Source organism: Pteropus vampyrus, unplaced genomic scaffold, assembly GCF_000151845.1.
Source record: "Pteropus vampyrus isolate Shadow unplaced genomic scaffold, Pvam_2.0 Scaffold4, whole genome shotgun sequence".
Lineage (NCBI taxonomy): Eukaryota > Metazoa > Chordata > Mammalia > Chiroptera > Pteropodidae > Pteropus > Pteropus vampyrus.
In genome coordinates this window covers 14,978,467-14,997,417 of record NW_011888785.1, presented here as the reverse complement: position 1 = coordinate 14,997,417, position 18,951 = coordinate 14,978,467, and positions in this window count along the sequence as shown.

Here is an 18,951-nt window from a genome sequence, read left to right as displayed (position 1 = left end):
CCACTGTTTTTTTTAACTTCATCACCTCCAGTCACTCAACTTACTCTACCCCAGCCACCCAGGGTGTCTTGCTATTGCTCAAACATGCAAGGCACGCTGCTGCATTAGGTCTTTGTAGTAGCCATTTCTTTTGCCTGGAATGCTCTTTCTCTAGATACATAGCTCACACCCTCACTTCCTTCAGCCCATTAGTTAAATTCAGTAAGGCCTTTCTTGGCTACCCTTTCTAAAATTTCAGTCCTTCCTCTAGCACTTTCCATCACCTTTCCCTGCTTCATTTTTTTTTTTTTTTTTTAGAATTTACACACTACATATTTTACTTAATTATCTTTCCCATTCTCTGTCTGTGACTAAAATGTAATATCCAGGAGAGCAAGCTTTTTGCCTTTCATTCACTGGTGAATCACTAGGGCCTGACATAAAATAAATACTCAGTACATATTAGTTGAATGAAGAAATTACAGTTTTTAGAGTAGCGTAATGCTTGAACTGTATTTTTGGAAACCCATGTGTTAGCATTGCCTATGGAACAAAAGACTTGGGAAGTTTCTTTTCTTTTTTCCCCACTTTCCCCATTTCACCCACTCCCATCCCCTGCCTTTGATGACTACCAATTTGTTCTCTGTATCTATGAGTTATTATTATTTTTTTTAGATTCCAAATATAAGCGAGATCATACAGTATTTGTCCTTCTATGTCTTATTTCACTTAGCGTAATGCCCTCCAGGTCTATTCATGTTGTCACAAATGGCTGGATTTCTTTCTTTCTCATGGTTGAATAATATTCCATAATGTGTATATACCACATTTTCTTTATCCATTCATCCCTTATTGGACACTTGGGTTGTTTCCATGTGTTGGCTATTGTAAATAATTCTGCAGTGAACATGGGGTTGCATATATCTTTTTGAGATAGTGTTTTTGTTTTCTTCGGATAAATATCCAGAAGTGGAATCCTAGGGTGTATGGTAGTTTTATTTTTAATTTTTTGAGGAATCTCCCTGCTGTTTTCCATTGGTGGCTGAATCAGTTTAAATTCCCACCAACAGTGCACAAGGGTTTCCTTTTTTTCACATCCTCACCAACACTTGTTATTTCTTGTCTTTTTGATAATAGTTATTCTAACAGGTGTGAGGTGATATCTCATTGTGGTTTTGAAGTATCTTCATTTCATCATCATTTATACCAGAACCAACTCCAGCTTACAAGTCAGGTGGTCATAATGAGTGAGAAAGGAGTTTAATTTTTTAAAAGAAAAATTGGTAGACATATGTTCTTCATCCAACAGGCATATTGCTGTGACCTGAGTTTCCTACGCCCTTCATCAGGTTTTGCTGTCTCACTGATCGTCTCTGAAAGAGCATGTTTCTCATACAGGGTTTTTTTTATCCTAGACCTCAGCAAGCCAGACCCCTCGAGGCCTCAGTATTCCTTCCCCTCTGTTGTGTTAACTGCTCTCACTGCTCTGGACAAATAGACTCTCCTCTGGAAATGATCTTATCGCAGACTCACTCTGTCCAGGTCTGAGGCAATATCTTCTCTTAGCTAGAGTCCTTTCTCAGTTAATTTAAGCTACCCACTGTCTCCTCTGTGCACTCCACAGATTATCAGGAAAAACTCTAGATTTTATCTTCTGTTTTAGCCAGCGATTACAGCAATTCAACCATGCTCCAGCACTCTGCAGCAGGAGTCCACAACCCCTAGGCAATAGATCAGTAGTGGTCCATGGCCTGTTAGGAACTGGGCCTCACAGCAGTATGTGAGCAATGGGTAAGCCAGTGAAGCGTCATCTGTTTTTGCAGCCACTCCCTGGAGCTAGCATCACCGCCTCAGCTCCACGTCAAATCATCAGGCATTAAATTCTTATAGGAGCACTGGTCCCTGGTGCCAAAAATGTTGGGGACCGCTGTTCTACAGGAAGCAGCACATGAAGGATTTCCTGCTTATTGGCTACTACATGCCCAGAGACACTATGTGTATGTATGTGTGTTGTGGGGATGGTAGAAGGGCTTGTCTCTGTGTCTCCTTACAGGGAGATAGCTTCCCCTCATTTTCTCCTTTATTGTTTGAATTCTTCCAGGAACCCCCAGGGAAATGGAAGCACCTGTCTCAAATAGGGTGAATGACATCTGCCCATCCCAAACTGGTCTTTTTATCTCTACCTTATCTCACAGTGTCCCTCATTGTTCAAAGATGAAGATTCTTTATAACATCAAAAAATTTCTCAGCTGCCCACTCCTGTGATGGGAACTGAGAAGATATATAATTCTTCAAAGCTATTATATATTTGGAAATGCTTTCATATGAATTTTGCACTCTGTCAATTATATGAGCATCTTATATGATCTATGATTTGTATTTGGCTGGAGCCATGTATTTAATCCAAGGTGACAAAGATTTAGGCTAAAGGGTTTTAATAACGCTTTAACATAATTCCTTGGCACAATCAGTGTCTTCAACCTAGCTTTGGTTGATGATATGTTAATATTTATAGAGAACTTTAGTATACTTTAGTGTCCTGAGGCTTACAAAGTCCTTTTGTGAACATTATCTGATCAGATTTATACTCTGAAATATTGGCATATTTTTTCAACACAGGGGACTTATGCTTGTCAAGAGGCTATGTTACATAAAAATGAACAATAATGATAGTACAACATATCAGAGCTTTTGGGGCATGGCAAAAGTAGTCATAAGAGGAAAGTTCATATCATTACAGGCCTATCTCCAAAAAGAAGAAAGAGCCCAAATAAACAACCTAACGCTTCTTCATCTTAAAAAACTAGAAAAGGAAGAACAAATGAAGCCGAAAGTCAGCAGAAGGAAAGAAATAATCAAAATTAGAGCAGAAATAAATGAAATTGAAAACAAAAAAGCAATAGAAAAAATAAGTACAACAAAGAGCTAGTTCTTTGAGAAGGTTAATAAAATTGACAAACCCCTGGCCAGACTCACTAAAGAAAAAAGAGAAAGGACACAAATAAGCAAAATCAGGGATGAAAGAGGGGAAATTATGACAGACACTGCAGAAGTACAAAGAATTATACAAGAATACTATGAAAAAGTATATAACACAAAATTTAATAACCTAGAAGAAATGGACCAGTACTTAGAAAAATACAATCTTCCTAGATTGAATAAAGAACTGGAAAATCTAAATAGACCGATCAGCAGTATGGAAATTGAAACAATCATCAAAAACCGACCAAAGAGTAAAAGTCCAGGACCAGATGGCTTCACCAGTGAATTCTACCAAACATTCAAAGAAGATTTAATACCTGTTCTCCTCAAACTCTTCCAAAAAATCGAACAAGAGGCAATACTTCCGAACTCATTTTATGAGGCCGATATTATTCTGATACCAAAACCTGGTAAAGATAATGCAAAAAAAAGAAAACTACAGATCAATATCTCTCATGAACACAGATGCAAAAATCCTAAATAAGATACTAGTGAATCAAATACAGCAACGTATTAAAACGATTATACACCACGATCAAGTGGGCTTCATCCCAGAGGCACAGGGATGTTCAACATATGCAAATCGATTAATGCGATACAAATATAATTAACATAAACAAATTAAAAAATAAGAATCATTTGATCATATGAATAGATGCAGAAAATGCCTTTGACAAGATACAGCACACATTTATGATCAAAACACTTAAGAAAATTGGTATAGAAGGAGAGTACCTTAACATAATAAAGGCCATCTATGACAAACCCTCAGCCAACATTATACTTAATAGTGAACAACTAAAAACCTTCCCTCTAAGAACAGGAACAAGGCAAGGCTATCCACTATTGCCACTGTTATTCAATATAATATTGGAGGTCCTAGCAAGTGGAATTGGACAAGAGAAAGATATAAAAGGCATCCAAATAGGAAACGAAGAAGCCAAACTGTCACTATTTGCGGATGACGTGATTCTCTATAAAGAAAACCCTAAAGACTCCACAAGAACACTACTAGAAGCAATAAGCAAATACAGTAAAGTTTCTGGATACAAAATTAATGTTTAAAAATCCATAGTGTTCTTATACTCTAACAACGAAGTGTCAGAAAGGGAAGTGGAAAAAATAATTCCTTTCGCAATTGCAACAAAAAGAATAAAATACCTAGGGATAAATCTAACAAAACATGTGAAGGACCTATATAATGAAAACTATAACCCTGTTAAAAGAAATTGAAGAAGATACAAAGAAATGGAAAGATATTCTATGTTCTTGGATTAGAAGACTCAACATAGAATGGCTATATTACCTAAAGCATTATACAGATTTAATGCAATCCCCATCAAAATCCCATGGACATTTTTTAAAGAAATAGAATGAAAAATCATCAGTTTGTATGGAAGCACAGAAGACCCTGAATTGCCAAAGCCATCCTGAGAAAAAAGAATGAGGCTGGAGGAATCACTCTGTCTGACTTCAAATTATACTACAAAACGACAGTAATCAAAATGGCATGGTTTGGGCAGCAAAACTGACACATGGACCAGTGGAACAGAATCGAGAATCCAGAAGTAAACCCATATTTATATGGGCAAATAATTTTCAACAAAAAAGCTAAAAACACAGTGGAGAAAAGAAAGCCTCTTCAATAAGTGGTGCTGGGAAAACTGGAAAGCCACCTGCAAAATAATGAAACTAGATTGTTATCTATCTCCACACACCAAAATTAACTCAAAATGGATTAAGGATCTCAATGGAACACCTGGAACAGTAAAATGCATAGAAGAAAATATAGGAACTAAACTCAGGGACCTTGGACTTGAAGAGGATTTTATGAATCTGACTTCAAAGGCAAGGGAAGTAAAAGCAAAAATAAATGAATGGGACTACATCAAACTAAAAACCTTATGATCAGCAAAAGAAATTGTCAACAAGGTAAAGAGACAACCATCCGAATGGGAAAATATATTTGCAAGCTATGCCTCTGATAAAAGCCTAATATCCAAAATATACAAAGAACTCATACAACTCAATAACAACAACAACAACAAAATAAATGATCCAGTCAAAAAATGGGCAGAGTATCTGAACAGACACTTCTCCTTAGAGGACATACAAATGGCCAACAAGTATTTGAAAAGATGCTCAACATCACGAGCTATTAGGGGAATGCAAATCAAAACCATCTCACACCTGTTAGAATAGCTATAATCAACAAGACAAGTAATAATAAATGTTGGAGAGAATGTGGATAAAAAGGAACCCTCATACACTGCTGGTGGGACTACAAATTGGTACAGCCGCTATGGAAAACAGTATGGAGTTTCCTCAAAAACTAAGAATTGATCTACCATATGATCCAGCAATCCCTCTACTGGGTATTTACCCCAAAGACTTGAAAACTCATATCCGAAAAGATATTTGCACACCGATGTTCATAGCAGCATTATTCACAGTGGCCAGGGCATGGAAGCAACCGAAGTGTCCTACGATAGATGATTGGCTAAAGAAGCTGTGGTACATAAATATAATGGAATATTACTCAGCCATAAGAAGAGATGAAATACTGCCATTTGCAACAACATGGATGGACCTTGAGATAATCATACTAAATGAAATAAGTCAGACAGAAAAAGTTGAAAATCACATGATATCACTTATATATGGGATGTAATCCTAAAAGCAACAAATGAGTAGGACAAACAAACAGAGACTCATGGACATGGACTATAGACTAGTGGTTACCAGAGTGTTGAGGGGGGAGGAAGAGGGGAGGTAGATGGATTAAAGGGGGTTAAATATGTGGTGACAGAAAGAAATCTAACTATAGGAGGTGAACGCACAGTGTAAATATATATATATGCCTTACTGTTAAAGTGTACAGCTGAAACTTATTGGATTTTGTTAACCAATGTCACCATAAAAAATTAATTAATTAATAAAGAAAGAAAAAGAAGCTACGTAGCGTAAATAAAGGGGGAGCAGCTGTGATCAGGAGAACGACATCACGATTAAATTGTGTCTCCTCTCAGCCAACCTGTTTTCCCATTCATGGTGTAGGGAAATTGTTGTCATAGTGGTTGTTTGTTTTTGTTCTGCTCCTTCAAATGGGTAAAGGTGTGGTTCTGATTGGAGCTGTGGAGACCTTCACCTTATCTCCTTTATTCTGTGCTGGAAAATTTTGCACCCCAGTGTTCTCCTTAATTTTAGATTCTATTCTCTAAGGACTTTTATTTTCTCTCTGGGAGCCGATTAACAAGGATCAAAGCAGCAGCTTTCAGGAGAGGCACTGGGGCCCATCCCTAGGATGCTAGGCCTCAGCAGCTGGCAGATAGCCTTATCTCCAGGAAAGAATGCTAGCAATCCTGGCAGGAGACCAGCAGGCCTCTGCCCTTTCCGATGTTCTTCAGAACTGAAACTATAAAGCAAATTAGTTTCGTTTTACAAAATGCATGTTAAAATTATGCATTTTTTCACATAGTCTCTGTACAAGCTAGTTGTGAAGGCAAGTCTTAAATAAAATAATTAAACTTTGGAGAGTTTAATCTTTAACTAGTTGTAAACTTTTGATATCATCTTGAGTTATATAAGACAGAATTTGGCATAATCGCTCTTGGCTACAGTTTTTTACACACTTTAGTATGCTTCATTTCCTGATCTCCTGGTCTATATTTCACTTAGGTCTTCTGGCCTCATCCCCAGGGTCTTCCGCCTTCAGAAACACTCCATACCATTCTTGTGGAAAGATTTCTTTTTAAAAGAATTCTGCAGTCAGCACAAGTAACATCTAGCAATATTTTTATGAAAGCAATGAGATTTCCCATCCCTTTTAGAATTGTTTTGTTAGAAATAGCTTCTGTACACTTTGAAGTATATTCATTTTCAAAGTTCTGCTTTAGTGTTTAGAATTAGTTTTTAAAGACCACTTTTAAAGAAAGTTAATGAAACAGATATCTTTATGATTAGAAACTTACCAGGGCTTTTCTGAAAGCTTCCACGTTTTATATCAGTAACTCGAAGTAAGTCCTCATGAGGTTCTTTAATCTGGAGCTGTTAAGTTAGTTGCCTTTTCTTGAGATTTGCAGGAATCGTGTTCTGGAAAGCATCTATGAGGAAGTAGAGATGTAGGCAGAACAGACCTGGTCCTTTTCTAGTTTTGCCTGAGGATATATTTTTTGAGAATCTGATACATCAGAAAAAATTATATTACAGCAAATTAAAATGCAATTGATTGGACTGTTGCTTAGGAACTGTTTATAAGACGTATTTTCCCCTTAACTTTCAACCATGAAAAGTTTCAAACGTATAGAAGATTTGAAAGAATAGAGAAAGGAACATCCCTCACCTAGCACATCTCTTCTATGTTTAAATACTTTTATTATTAAAAGAAACAAACAACCACATATATGTTCTTTCTTTTCTTCCACATTCCACATTCAATGTGGAACAGATCTTACAGGTTGTATTTTCAAAACCTGTCCAGCATCTGAGCACGGGCCAACACCTCTACCACTGCCGCCTGGTCCAAGCCCCCATCTTCTCTCTTCTAGATTACAGGAGTAGCTCCCTCACTAGTTTCCCTCTTTGCTGTTATTGATCCCTTTAGGGACTTCTCCGAATAGCAGCCCGAGTAACCCTGTTCAAATGTAAATAATATAGCAGTACTCTGTTTAATTCCTCCAATGACTTTTCATTTGACCCGGAGTGAAAGCTGAGCTCATTATGAACTACAAAGCCTCACATAACCTGGCACCCTGTTACCCTTCTGATATTACATCTTACTTTTATTTCTTTCTTTAAATCGAGTCCAGCCTACTGACTTCCTTGTTTGCTCCTTGCCGGTAGTAACTTCTCCTGCTTCTGGCACTGCACTTGTTTTTGCCCCCTGGAATGTCCTTGGATACTTGTAGGACTCACACTCCACACTTCTCTCAGGTCCTTTATCAAATGTCATTTCCTCACGGAGGCACTGCTTTGCCAGCCTATTGAAAACTTTATCCCATCTCTCACAATTTCCTATTCCTCTTCTGTTTTGTTTTTTTTTAAATCTACTTATGACTTCTCACAACTAAATATTCCATACAGTTTTACCTATTCATCTTGTTTACTTTGTCTTGTCCATTATTTGGTGTACTTCATGAGAACAAGAATCTTTGTACAGTTTTGTTCACTATTTTACACATAGTAGCTTCTTAATTAAAATTTGTTGAAAAGAATATATTTCCTTACAGTTGTTAAAAATAATGAATTTTTGAAAACTCTTGAGTTAGCAATGTCTGTGGGTCAAAGGACTTTGCTCATTTTGCTAGGGCAAATATTTTATTTAGCTTAAATTCCGGACAGATATCTGGGGAAATATCTATTGTACTACCTGTTAGGCTAGAACTAACTCTAGTTTAATCTGTTAAAAAGAATGAAAAGGAAGTTTTATCAAAAGGAAAGGAAAATTAATAAATGTTTTCTCTTGCATTTTTAATAAATTTTAATTTTCTCCTGGAAATTAATAAATGTTTTCTTCTAAGTATCCCAGTTTCACAATACCCTCTTTCAATTTTCTGTTGTATCATTCTCAGTCCCCAAATGATGCCATTACTTATACGGGGTTTTCCCCAAAGGAGGTCCCTTTCTACTCCAGGTCCTCAGGGTCAGGGCCTCAGCACCTCTGCTCTTTTCATCTGCTCTCTCTGCTCTGGGGAGCTGTTCTCCTGGTGGGGGCTTGTGCCTTTCCACAGACTCACTCTCTTCTGAGCCAGAGTCTCCTTTCAGTAATTTAACCATTCACCCTCTCTCTGGATATTCTAAAGACTAAGAGGACAGACTCCAGATTTTCTCTTTTGGTTTAGCTAGTGACCACGAAATTCAAATAGGGTTCAACATTCTAAAAATGAGACATCGGGAAATTTCCACGGCAGTCCATCTCTTCTTACAGCTCTTTGGTCTCCATACAGTTAATAACTCATTGTGTGCTGTGTCTAGCGTAGGGGATGCTGCAGGGAGAACTTTGTGGCAGCGTTCTCTTACTGCCTTCTGTTCAGATTCTGCTAATAGATACCAGGGAGATAGAAATACTCTTCTCTAATAAGGTCACTGACATTTGTTCCCCAGATCTGGAGCTTTTCTTCTGTTAAATGGAAAAATTGACAGCATTTGTCTCAATATAATATACTAATCTCTTCAATAATATCATTAGATGGATAACAATGTCAAAAGTTTCTCAACTCCCCTCTCTCCACATGATAGCAATTGTGAACATGTAATGATTTGAATCTGTTATGTTCAGTGATGATTTTTAAATAGTTTGCACTCTATAAACTTTAAGAACATGCATTTGTATTGTTGGAGCTAAGTAAAGATCAAAATTGCCATGACTGGTGTTGACAAATTTTGAGAATGACTTGACATAACTCTGGGCTTCCTGGGAGCCCTTCACTTCCTGTTTTGAAACAATCACGAACATAACTCTACTTATTAGTAGCAGTAACATTAATTATTGGCAAAGGAGATATAAGATGCCATTCTTGAGTGACTACTCCAGTTTTCTCTCTTTAGATATTGAAGTGGAAGTACCAAATCAGAGGAGCTCTTAGGGCCCGGCAGCTGTACCTGCTTACCCTCATCTCAGGAAAATCCTCAGCTGCACCTCAGATATTCCCTGAGGAGCTGTTCTGCTCTGCAGTACTTTTAGAGCTGATAGTAGGGGATGGACACTTCAGAATCCAGGCTCCTGCCCAGGAGGACTATACACATACTCTACTGGTCTGACGAACTGAAACTACATACAAGTAAAGTTTCGTTTCCTGAAGTTGAGTTTTCATTTGTTTTTAACCAGATTGCATGTGAGATGGATTTTAAGAAAACACTTACATAGAAAAATAATTAGCCTCTGCAGGGTGTTACCTTTGACTAAATATAAAACTTTTAATAACATCTTAAGTTATGAAGACAGAATTTTGCATAATTGCACATGACCCCTGGTTCTTTTACAATCTTTTATGCTTAAACTCCTGAACTTCTTTACATCGTTTCTCTGTCATCTTCCTCATCATACAACACAATCAGAAACACTCTCACCACTTAGAAAGTCAGCCCCAGTTAACTATATTGATATGTATTTAATCCATTGATATTTCTAATTAATTTCATTGCTTTTACAAGTAATGATTCATATCCAAACACATGGCATTAATATAAAAGGTACAGCTGGAGTTTTAAAAAATAGCTGTCTCCTCATAAGCATAAAAAATAAAGTTTGATTCAGTAACTTACCAGGATTTTCCAGAAAACGTTCTCTTTTTATATCAAAAACTTGAAACAGTTGATTGTAACCTTTGCTTTCTTATTCCTCTTCTGACAGCTAGAAGACATCTCATTGTAAGGGTACTTTTTAAAAAATTAAGCCATTAAGTTGTCAAGTTTTCTGGTCTTCGGATACTTTGACTCTGCCCGAGGGTGTGTCAGCTGACTGCAGAAGCTGAATGAGGAAGTGGACGAGCAGGGAGTTTCGGTTTTGCTTAAAAACCTATTTATTTGGATTTGGAAGGATGTAAAATATTAACAAGTTGACAGAGCAAAAATTATCAATAAATTCAAACAATCGCTTAGAAACTATTGACCAAACAGAGTTTTAAGTCATAAGAAGAAAAAATTGGGAGTTGGGGGGCTGGGAGGGAATCTACAGAAAAAAGAAAATAGAAATACTGGGAGGAAATTTAAATCTTAGTGTGATCTAAGTACTTGTTAGGTTACTTAGCCTCCAGAATTGAGAGGAAATAAATTTCTGATTTTTAAGCCACCTAGTCTGTGCTACTTTGTTATGATAGCTCTTTGTTATGATAGTAAACTAATACAGTGCCCCTAAATTCTTGTTTGCCAGGTTACCATTTATTTCATTGTCTTTCCAAAATTAGAACATTTTTTTTTCCATTATAAATATAATAAGAGTTCGTTTTCAAACTTAAGACATACAGAATATACAAAGATAGGGGGGACAAAACCATATTACCTAAACACAATCTCTATTTTCCATTGTTTACTTTCTTTATTTTTTTTCTGTAAATACCTGTAAAAATACGTAAATTTAATATTTGAAAAATTTTACCAGGTCCTGAATCATGTAACTTCAAATAGACAATGTACACTGCCCCATAATCTATAGTTCTTTATTAAGCGTTGTCTCTCAGAATCAGCATATTTTCATAATTCTTGGCTTCCCACTCCTGACAATTTTGACCACTATCACTCTCACCTGATGACATTTCTTCCTACCAAATGGACAAAATTGAAGTCATCAGGTAGGTTTCCTCACATACTCCATTCTCCAGATCCTGAAACTCACCTGCACTCCTACTTTCTACTATTTGTACTTAATAGAACAGAGGTTCTCAACTCATATTCCATAGTAACCTCATTTAGGGAGTTTTATAAAAAGCAGAAGCCCAGGACCTCTATTGGATAATCATATATCTCTAGGAAAAGGGCCAGGCATCAATAATTTTTAAAAGCTCCCTAAGTAGTTCTAATGTACAGTCACGGCAAGAACATCTGGACTAAAATGAATGAATTCTTCCTCTCCCTCTTTCTGTTACCTTCTCTTTCTTTCTTTTCCATTTTCAAACAATTTAGCCTTAAAACCATTATATGAGCAGAGAAAGATCGGTGTCTGATGGAAGAGGCAGGGAGTCCAGGTGGCCCAGAGCAGTAAGTCAGGGCCCAGGAACGTGGCCCTTCAGAGGGCTGACCTCAGGAGGGGAGTCAGAAGCTGGACATTGTGAAAAAAGTGTCCACCTATAGCGGTGAACCAGTGTCCGGAGTCAGAGCCTGAGGGGGGTGAGGAGGGTGTACATGCAGCCTGGTGTACTTGAGTATACCAGAGTACACCAAGCAGAGTAATAAGTGTCCCTCTGGGAGAGTAACCCGAAATGAAGTGTGAAAAAACAAAAACTTCATCGGACAAAGTTCAATAGGCAAGGAAGACTTTATTCAGAACTATGGCAGTAGCAGGGAAGGAGATTGAACTCAACTGTACTGAAGCAAAAGGTGGGAAGGTTTTTAAGCCCTGAGGTGAGCTAGTGGAAACATACTGAACTAGCAGAGGGAAGGTTGGTCAATGGGATGTGTGGAGCACATTGAGTTACTCCTGAGTTTACCAATGTTCTTCTCTGTCATTAAGCCATCTGGGTTTGCTAGTTGGCACCCATCTAAGTTAGGCTTCCACCTTCCCACAGAGACTGGGAGACAGAGGCGCTATCTCCTTTGATGTTTACATTTCAAAGACATGACTCCCTAGTGCTGGAGAAAGACAATCCTGGGTTGTAAAACTGGCGAAAGAATGGGAGAATATTAGCATACATTCTAAAGGAGCAAAGAAAGAATTGGCAGTTACAAATGTTCTAAGAAAAGGGAGGCCTTTAGTCAGGTGCCTATGGTTAGGATGAAGCCTGTCTAGAGTTAGTCAGGCTGAGGGGTTCATTAAGGCCATCTTGGTCAAGAGTCAGAGCCGAATAAGGAGAGGAAGGCATCTGTGCTGGGCAGGGGGTGGCAGCATTGAAGCAGGAGGTTGATTACATAAAAGAATTGATCCAATAAGGAATTATGCAAAGAAATGAAAGCTAATTTCTCATTATTAGAGAAGTGGCTTTCAAATATGGAAAGAGAGTAACTTGTGATATGGTATAACAATTGGAGATATCTGTGTGAACTCATGATATTCAGTATATTCAGATAAATAAATATAGCTGTGAATGTTTTATCTAGGATCGTTCATAGAGGGGGAGGAGAGATACCCTAATAGCGATGAACACAACTAGCACCCAGATCTTGACTTCTAAATGCTTTTCATTTTCCTATAAAGGACCATGGAACGTTGGAAAAATGGCTGATTCCAGGGATGGGACAGGAAAAGTATAAGATAAACATGAAACATTGTGCCAGAAAGCAAAAGAGGGTACAAAGAAAGATGGGGACATATGAAAAGGTCTCAAAGACCAACTTGAATAGGCTCTCACTAGCCAAATCTAGGACAATTTGAGCATCAAAATAAATACTATAGTAACAGATTTTAATCCACTGAATGAAATAGCAAACCATTAAGTCTATATAGGTATAAACAAATAAATGAATAAATGAAAACTTTAGTAACAAATGACATATTTAGAACTTTTCAAATTAGCTCCCTACAAAATACTTATTAATGACAAATGTGAGAAAGGCTAACATTACAGTGGAAGAAGCCTTGTCAATGTGCCTTTTTTCAGTGATATTTTCAAGTCATCAAGGTGAACATCATCAGTATGGGACGAATGAGAATCATGTTCCACCTGATAGGATGCTGTGAGAATACAGCATCACTTTTGTGATGTATTCCTGCCAAGATGTAGAGCTTAAACTTAAGAATTTTAGAACATCAGACAAACTCAAATTGAAGGACGTTCTACACAATAACTGGCCTGTAATCTTAAAAAGTGCCAAGGTCATAAATATTACAGAAAGATTGAGGAATTGTTCCAGACTAGTAGATACTAAATATAGCATGTGTTTAGAAACTGGCTCTTTTTACTTTAAAGGACATTATTGAGACAATTGGTGAAACTGGAATGAAGTGCAAGGCTTAGCTTAAAGTAATCAGCATTAATATCTTAAGTTAACAAACATCGGTGTTAACTTCCTGATTTTGATGGCTATGTTGTGGTTACATTTCCTTGTATTGTGGTTAGAATTTCTTTGCTAAAATGCACACTAAAGTATTAAAAGATGGTTGGACATCTTACTGAAATTATTAAACAAAAGGTTTTGTCCTTGCAGTTCCTGCTAACCTGTAAATTAGTGATTAGTGGGTTTGCGATTATTAAAAATAAAAAAAGAATCATACAGTTGATACCTGTATAATACTCTTAATCCGCAATAAAACAAAGATGTAATCTTCTGAAGTCCATTCTCTTCTTCAGGCTCAGGGATTAACTCAAACAGTTTGCCTTCTTATCTTTACACTTTAAATTTCCTACTTTAAATTGTATCAATATACAAATATGTTTAGAGTTTCTGGATTTTCTAAGCTATATAATGCTTAGTTTTTTTCTATTAGAATTATACTATTTATTTATGCACTCAGCATTGTTTCTGAGATTCATCCATATTGATCTAACTATAGTTAATTTTTTCACAGCTATTTAATACTCATTATATGAACTTGCCACATCTGACTTATCCATGCTTCTACTGATGAATATTTGGCATGCTGCAATTCTGAACATTTTTGTCCATCTCTTTTGATGCACATGAGCAATAGCTATTCTAGAGAAGATTGTCTGGAAGGCAAGTGCTGTTTGTTGACCACACACATAATCAGCGTTCCTAAGTAATGCTAAAGTGTTTCCCAAAGTTATCATACCAGTTTATACTGCTACGAATAGTAGATTAAAAGTTCTTCTGGAGTCAGGGGAAAAATGGCATAGATGATAGAGGCTTTGTTTGTCCCTCTCATGACCAAATCAAAGTTGTGATGGAAACACAGAGCAAACAGCAAGTAGAGTCACATGGGATCTAGATGAACAGAAGCCCTGCAATTAGGGAGAGAAATAGGAAATCAACCTGTAATGGTAGAATGTAGGGGTGAAGATGCAAGGCTGTCCAGTCTGGAGAAGCTGAGTGGGACAGAGGCTATGGCAGCAGCAGCAGCTGTAGATATTCCTCTTAAAGGGGCCGTGTCTGTGACCAGACTTTTATGTTGACAGACTCGCTTAGTCTGAGCACCAGCATCAGGCGGGCTGCTCGGGGGGCACCAGGGACTTACAGGGAGATACTGAGTTGTCGGAGCCACGGCTGGAGATGAGGCTCTCTCCTGGGAAGAAATGCCAGCAGTATCCATTATTCCTCTGCTGAGCCCTCATCCCTCCCAGTATGTGGACTCAGCACCGCCATAGCTGAGATGTCATTGAACTAGATAACAGAGGTTGCTCTACTCAGAGGATTCCCTGAAACTCCACCTCCCCCACCTTGCAGCCCCACCCAAGCCACATCCAGGTGTGTCCTCAGTGAGTTCTGTCCTCCTAGCTGAGCCAACTTCAAGACCCACACTGGTGGCAGCAAGCCTCGACTTCTGGCATGGCCTTTTGAGGTAACTATAAGCACAGCATCTGTGGATTGTTTGCTGAATCTTAACAGGTGGCCCCGTAGGGGCACAGTTTGAAGCTAAACTTGGCCTGCAGCTGAATCCCTCTCAGAACTGTGCCACTGGACACCTACTATACAAAGCCACACTAATAAGACTGGAAGACTTAAGAGCTTTGCTTAGTACATAGAAACAGATACGGAAAGGCAGCCAAAATGGGAAGACAAAGAACAGAGATCCAGATATAATGGAGTCAAGTAATCTAACAGATGCAGCGTTCAAAACTGGTTATAAAGATGCTCAATGAACTTAGAGGAAGTATAGATGAACTCAGTGAGAACTTCGACAAAGAGATAAAAAACATAAAAATAGAAATGGAAATTATAAAAGGGAACCAGTCAGAAATGAAGAACACATTATCTGAAATGAAGAGTATATTAGAGGGAATCAACAGAGTAGATAAAGAAGAGGATCGAACCACCAATATAGAGGATGGGACATCCAGTGAGAACGGCAAGAAAAAAGAAGCCAAGACTATAATAATAATTTAAGAAGCCTATGGGATATAATTAAATGTAAAAATGTGTGTCATAGGGGTACCTGAAGAAGAACAAGAAGTTGAAGAGCTATTTGAAGAAATAATGATGGAAAACTTTCCTAACCTGGTGAAGGAAATAGACACAACCCCAGGAAGCTCAGAGAGTCCCAAGGAAGATTAATCCAAAGAGGCCTACGCCAAGACACATTATAATTAAAATGCCGATGGTTAAATATAAAGAAACAATCTTAAAAGCAGCAAGAGAAAAGCAGTTAGTTACCTAAAAGGGAGCATCCATAAGACTGGCAGCTGATTTCTCAAAAGAAACTATACAGGACAGAAGGGTTTGGCGCAAAATATTCAACATGATGAAAACCCAGGATCTACAACCAAGAATATTTTATCCAGCAAAGCTATCACTTAGAGTCGAAGGACAGATAAAGAGCTCCTCAGACAAAAATAAGCTAAAGGAATTTATCAACACCGAGCCATATTACAGAAAATGTTGGAAGGACTTTTTTTAAGAAGAAAAAAAACGTGTGTCAAAAACGTGAATAAAGAATGGTAATACCTAACATTCCTATCAACAATTACCTCAAATGGAAGAGAATTAGTGCTGCAACTAAAAGATAGGGTGACTGAATGGATAAGAAAACAAGACCCTTACATATGCGGCCTACGAGAGACTCACTTCAGATTAAAAGACACACACAGACTAAAAGAAAGGAGATGGAAAAAGATATTGCCTTGATAGACCTAGAGAGTATTGCACTAAATGAAGTAAGTCAGAGAAAAACAAGTAGCGCATGATTTCACGTACATGTGGAATCTAAAGAACAAAATAAATGACAACAAAATATATGAATACAGAGAATATTTTGAGGGCTACCAGATGAGAGAGGGGTTAGGGGGGACAGTGAAAAAGGGCAAAGGTATTAAGAAGTATAAATGGCTAGTTATAAAATAGACATGGAGATATAAAGTGAATTGTACAGTGTAAACAAGAGCACCTAAAAATATAATTGTCTATTATATTTCAATAAAGCCAGAAAATAAAAAAGAGTTCTCCTTATTCTACGTCCTTGCCAACTCTTGGTATTACGAGGCTTCTATTTTTACCATTTGGGTGAGTATGAAGTCGTATGTGGTTGTGGTATTAATTTCTGTTTTCCTTATTAGTATTGAGGTTGAAAATCTTTTCATATTAGTAGGGCTATTTATGCTTCCCCTTCTACGAAATTTTCTGTTTGTTTGTTTGTTTGTTTGTTTATTTATTTACATTTTTCAATCAGATTGGTTATGTTTTTCTTATTTGTTTTAGGATGTTTTAATATGCTCTGTATCCTAATCCTTTTTTCACTGTATATATTGTATCTTCTAGTTTTCAGTTTGTCTTTTCAGTTATTTTGTGGTGATAATCAGAGGTTCTTAATTTCAGCGTGGTTACATATATGAGTCTTTTCCATATGGTTTCTGCTTTTTCTGTCTTATTTAGAATATCCCTACTTTGAGGTTGTAAGATATTCTTCCATAATGTTTTGTAAATGCTTTCTACAAAGGAGTTGCTTTCTGTGGGGAGTTGATTTATGTATAGGGTATGAGGTAAGGGGTCCAATTTCATTTATTTCCGCAGGGTTAACAAATTGTTCCCGTACCATATCTTTAAAAATCCATCATTTTCTCACTGAACTTCAGAACCATACCATATTTCAAATATCAAAATATTCATTGGCCTACTTCTCAGCTCCACAGTTTGTTTCATTGTGTATTGGCTATCCCTTTATGAAAAACCACACTGACTTATTAAAATTGTTTTATAATGAAGTTGATAGCAGGTAAGGAAAACCTTCCAGCTTTTTTTTTTTTTAATTGTCTAGTCTTGGACTTTCATTCTTTTGTATTAAAACAAATAAAAGATATATCTTTTTCAAAACTTAATAAATGAATAAAAAGGAAGATAAAAATCAGAAGAAAAAACCTCCAGCCACATTCAAACAAAGGAAGGGGTATCGGTTTATTTCTTAAACTTAAAGTGTTAATCATGAAAAGAGAGCCACAATAATCCAAGAATTGACATATGGAATCTACTTTCAAAATTCAAAATAAGAAAAGTAAGTATAGAAAATCCTGGAAATTGTCAAATACTCTTAGCTTGTGGTGAAACCAACCAAAATGGGTCAGCAGACAACAAAGAGGAGAGATGCAAAACCCCTTGAGAATACAAACCTTTCTTGTCATCTCAGTGTCTCCATCCTCACTCCACAGGAAAGTAGCAGAGAGATGATAGAAAAATCAGATTTTTCTAAAGTAGAATATCTCCAGCAGTGAAAGCCAAAAAAGGAAACAGATAGTTAAGATCCAAATGGGGAAGGTATAATGCATACCCTAAAAGGAATACAGAGGAAAAGCTAATAAATTTGAGTTGCATAAACATGTAAATCACTTTGCAAAATATATCACAAGATAAGCCAAAAGAGCACTGATTAACCAAGCAAACTACAACACCTGTAATATCTATAAAGAACTAATTTTCTTAATTTATAAACAATCTGTACAAATCAGTCTAGAAAATCCAGGAACTCAATTAAAAAAAAAAAATAAGCAAAGGATATGAAGAAGACTTTCAAGAAAAAAAGAAGTCAGTAAACATAATAATATTCTCAGCCTCACTCATAATCAAATGTTTTAATGCAAAACACTATAAAATATTTTTCTCATATCATGCTTCCAAAATGAAAAAGTTTAATAATATCTGGTATTGGGGAAGGCATGGGGAAATAAGCTAACTCATAAACCATAGATAGAGATGTACATGATAATAACCTTGAGAGAAATTCAGCAGTATCTATCACAACTATAAATACTGAAAAAGAAAGCCTGAAGAAAAAATAATAGAAGACTATGAAGGTAGGCAAATACTTTTTTAAATAGGACAAAAAAAGTGCTAATAAGGAAAAAGTGATGAATTAAAAAAATATATAAAGATCAAGCAACTGGAGCTCTCATACACTGATAGTGGGAGTGTACAAGGATACGTTCTAGGTTGCTGATAGTGTTCTGTTTATTGATCTGGGTGCTGGCTACATAGCTGTGGTTGCTTAGTGAAAATTCATCAAGCTGTACACTTTTTATATGTGCACTTTCCATATGTATCATATAAGCCTATGAAAAACTTATTTAAAAATACTTGATTCATACTAGAAAATTTCCAGTGATTTTCCTGCTAAGACTTGTTAGGAGTATCAGGTAGATGTGGATGTGTGAGGGAAAGGAAGAAGTCTTAAATTTTTAAAATTGAGAAACAGGTTGAATGGTGGTCCAACAAATGAAGGAAGGAAATACAGCGGAG